Below are 4563 nucleotides of genomic sequence, written 5' to 3' on the forward strand. Positions count from 1 at the left end.
TGAATGAGGTTTTTGGGTTTTGTACTGACTGGTGCATTCATTTCTCCCATGCAAGAGGGGTCTCTCAGGTTTTGCACCCTATGACTGTCCATAGATGGAACATTCGTTTCTCAGACCTACAATGTTTTATTTATTTATTTACTTATTTATTTATTTATTTTATTGATGTTGTGCCTCTTGGACTACCAGGTCCAGTTGGTTTCACACATCCTTCTTTCTAACTCCCAGAGAAAAAAGCTAACAAAATAATATCTCAAAACTTTCTAACTTCTGCCATTTGGGAACGTGTTTATGGAGGCAGTCATCTTGACCACGTGACCTAGCTGTAGGCCGGCAAACTCCCTTCCCTCGACCTATGTAGAGGGACAGTCTAGCCCACTTCTGCTGACTTTTGCCTTTTATTTTTGTCTCTAATTTCTTCTTTCACTGGCCCCGTTGCACATGGCTTGTTCGCTTAATGGTATGCATCCCCACTCACCTGTTCCATCTTTAAATGTCCTGTCAGTTTGCTGCAGCATGAGAATCAGATCACACTCTGGTTCTTCTTAATTTTACTCAGTCCTGTTTAATATATCTATGCATGTACATAAATGTAGCTACTCTATGCAACTTTAAATTCAACTGTACTGTCTCAAATATTTCTAAATTGTTATATATCTTTATATTCCAGATTAACAAAATATTTATACCACCCAGTCCATGCTAATTTGTAGCCATACAAATTAATTACAGGAATAAAGCCTTACCTAACCACCTATGTGCTTAAGGCAAGTAACTAAAGACAAATTTTGTCTGCTAAGATATACTAAACAGATGAACAGCCCTCAAATGCTCAGAGATCTGGAGGATATGGCATTTAAAATGTTTTATTAAAAAGCTTTCCATAACAGAGACAGGCCAATTGCTGCCCCCACCCCATTTCCTCCAAGAAGACTGGTGGTCACTAAAGAAACTCCACCCACAAAAGTGGAAATGCAGGAGGGGAGAGGGAACTAGGAGAATGAGAGGGGGAGAAGAGGAGGAGTGAGGAAGACATGATGGAGCAGGGAGGCTGAGTTGGGGGAAGAACAGAAGAGAGCAAGATAAGAGATAATATAATAGAGGGAGACATTATCGGTTTAAGAGAAATCAGGCACCAGGGAAACATCTGGAGAGCTACAAAGATGATACCAACTAATAATCTAAGCAACAGAGGAGAGGCTACTTTAAATATCGCCTCCTGATAATGACATTGATGACTAATTCATATGCCATAGTATAATCTTCATCCAGCAGCTGGTGGAAGTAGAAGCAGACACCCACAGATAAACCTTTGAACTGAACTGAAATCCAGTTGCAGAGCAGGAGGACTGATGAGCATCGGGGTCCATAACAGGCTGATGAAACCCACAGAAACAGCTGACCTGAACAAGAGAGAGCTCTTGGTCCCCAGATGATAGCTGGGAAACCAGCATGAAACTAATCCAGACCCCCTGAATGTGGGTGTCAGTGAGGAGACCTTGGAAATCTATGGGGCCGCTTGTAGTGGATCAGTGATTATCCCTAGCATAGGAATGGACTTTGGGAGCCCATCCCACATGGAGGGATAATCCCTGAACTTAGACACAAGGGGGTTGGCCTAGGCCCTATCCCAAAGGATATGACAGACTTTGAAGACCCCCTATGGAAAGTGTCACCCTGCCTGGGGAGCAGAAAGGGCATAGGATAGGTGTTAGTTGGGGGGAGGGGTAGGGGAGGAGGGGATGAAGAGGGACCTTGGATTACCATGTAAAATAATCTTCTTTCTACTAAAAAATAAAAAAGTGGAAATGCTGGCCACTGAGCAACCCTGCCTTTCACCTCAACTACTACAAAGGACTCTTCAAACATGAGGACAATGGAATCAATTTTCTCCACGTTGCTTGGGCCAACGGTAAGCAAGTCTTCCTAAAGAACCTAATCCACATGTCTCATGCTATAAGCAGAAGGCAGGTGTCCTTAAAGCCTCTGACCTCAACAATTGTGGAGGACCTGAGCGTGGCTGTACATGCAGCCATCTAGTAAGTCTCTGTTATTCTTTAATCATTAACTCAGGTAAAATTTTATCCTTCTCAAGAACTCTGATGCTTTTGACTACTGGTAGCTTTGCCAGCTTAAAGTAACAGCCAAAGCTCCAACTGTCACAATACAGATTTCAGGGTTTATCTATGTAAAGATAGGAAAGGGTAAGGTGTATGATGGTCTGGATATGTGAATTAGAAAGGTCTGAGGATGGAAAGGTCTAACAAGGTGAATGAATGCAAGGTATGAAGGTCTGAGATAGTAAGGTCTAACATGGTAATGTAAGGTGTATGAATTAAAGTTATGAAGGTCTGACCATAAAGAGGCTTAAATGATGACAAATAAAATGAGTTGAGACATTCAAAAGAATGAAATGTTTCAGATTTCTCTCTTTCATTATGCTACTGTTCATAGTCTTAACATTCATCAATAAAGTTTTAATAAGCTACTAATCCAACACTGACAGAGTACCAAACTATACCACTATAGGATCATAACTGCAAGGCCAAGATTAAGGTATTTTTCATTGCCCTAAAGATATCTGTCAGTTTTTAAAATGTTAAAGCTTTCAGCCAAAACTCTAATAGGTGTACTAAACAACATGCTATATCACTGTACAATAACTACAAGGTAAAAATTAACGTGGTTTTCATTGTCATAAGGACATCTGTCAGTTTAAAAATGTTAATGTTTTCAGACAAATCATTTCTAACATAAATATGCTGCTAATGTGTCTAATACTTATGTTTTCACAAACTCAAGTGAGTTCCTCTGACATTAGACACTAAGCTCTGTGAGATGGTATTGAATGAACTTGCTCAGTAGGGATCTCAAAGATCACAGATGCACGTGGCTGATATAAACCAAGAGCAGAGAACTAGGTAGAGGCTGAAATTGGATAGTTCATAGAGGTGCAGCAATGACCCACTAAACATGAGTTGTGAAAGCAGGTGATAGTGCAGTGTAGAAGACGGGTCATCGCCATTGACTTAGGAAATGAAGCAGTTCTGAGTAATCACTTGAGTTTAATTATATGTTAACAGCAGGAAATATGAAAATGTGAAAACATGTGAGGTGATTCAGACATAGAGCTTCACAGAATCATTTTCTGGCAGTAAAATGCGCCAAGAAGAGAATGATATTCCTGTATTTAAGAGAACAATGCCAATTCCAAAGGATTCCCTTTTCAAGCTTGGTTCAATGGGAAGCAATTGGATTTAGTACTGACTATTTGTAGCCAGTGTTCTCTGTTTTATTTGCATTTTATGACCATTTTAAATCATTAAATGTAACCTTAAAGACACTGTGAGCTGAAGCTGCTTCCAATGGCATCAATATAGACACAAACTGTTGCAGATGTGAAGAAGGAACAAGGTCCAAGATGCTGAGAATCCTGCACTGCTCCTCTTGTCTCTGTCACCATGAGAAACAGGGCTTGCCAGACCTGAATGTAATGTTCAGACTTCCACCATCAGGTTGCAACTCACTGGTGTGCAGGGTGCCTATATAACCCGATGCATATTTAGATTCTTAGAAACATCTGGAGTCAGCTGGAAATAGTTCTGAGGACATAAACAAAGAGACGACCACTCCCACTAAAGCATCTCAAGGAAGGAAGTTCTGGTCAGAAGGGTATATGCTCACAGAAAAGGCAGAGCAAGCATGTCTGGACAGTAAGGCCTCTATCTCTTATCCCTAACACAAGGAGGAACATGGTTGTTCACATTAGCTGAGATCGAACTTCTGTGTACTTACCTGTTATAGTCCATTATTGCAGGGAACTCACCACAAAAGGATCTTTAGAATTTGGTCACATCTGGAGAATCCCACAGAGACAGCTGACATGAGCTCATGGAAACTCACAGACTCCAGATGAACAGCTAGGGAGCCAACATGGGTCTGACCTAGGCCCTCTGCTTCTGGATGGCAACTGCATAGCTTGGTTTTCTGTGTGGCTCCTAGTAGTGGGACCTAAACCTGTTCCTGATGCATGAACTGGCTCTTTGGAAGCTATTCCCTATGGCAGCATGATTGTCTAGCCTTGATGCAGGGTGGAAGACCTTGGTCCTGCCTCAACTTGATGTGCCATGCTTTGTTGAATTCCATGGAGGCCATAACTCATCTGAGTGGAGAAGGAGGAGGAGTAGATGGAGGGGTAGAGGTGATGTATAGGGAGGGAGAGGGAGGAGAAGAGGGAGTAGAAACAGTGAATGATATGAAAAATGACTCAAAAAAACTATGAAAAAATGAAATCTTGTCACATCAAACACACACAGTCAGCGAACAAGAGAAATGTGTACATATTCAATTTGCTGGCTTTTACTCAATTCAACATCAATGTTATACAGTTCAGGACAGTATGCCTAAACAGTTGTGCCACTTTAAGTGGTCTTCCCACATCAATTTTTTAAAACAATTCCTCAGGGCTTCCCAAACTATTTGAACTCCACATTGAGACTCACTTCTCAGGAGATCCCATGTTGCTCATATAGTCATCTAAGGCTTATAATCACAGCATCATTA

Source organism: Cricetulus griseus, chromosome 4 (assembly GCF_003668045.3).
Source record: "Cricetulus griseus strain 17A/GY chromosome 4, alternate assembly CriGri-PICRH-1.0, whole genome shotgun sequence".
Taxonomy (NCBI): domain Eukaryota; kingdom Metazoa; phylum Chordata; class Mammalia; order Rodentia; family Cricetidae; genus Cricetulus; species Cricetulus griseus.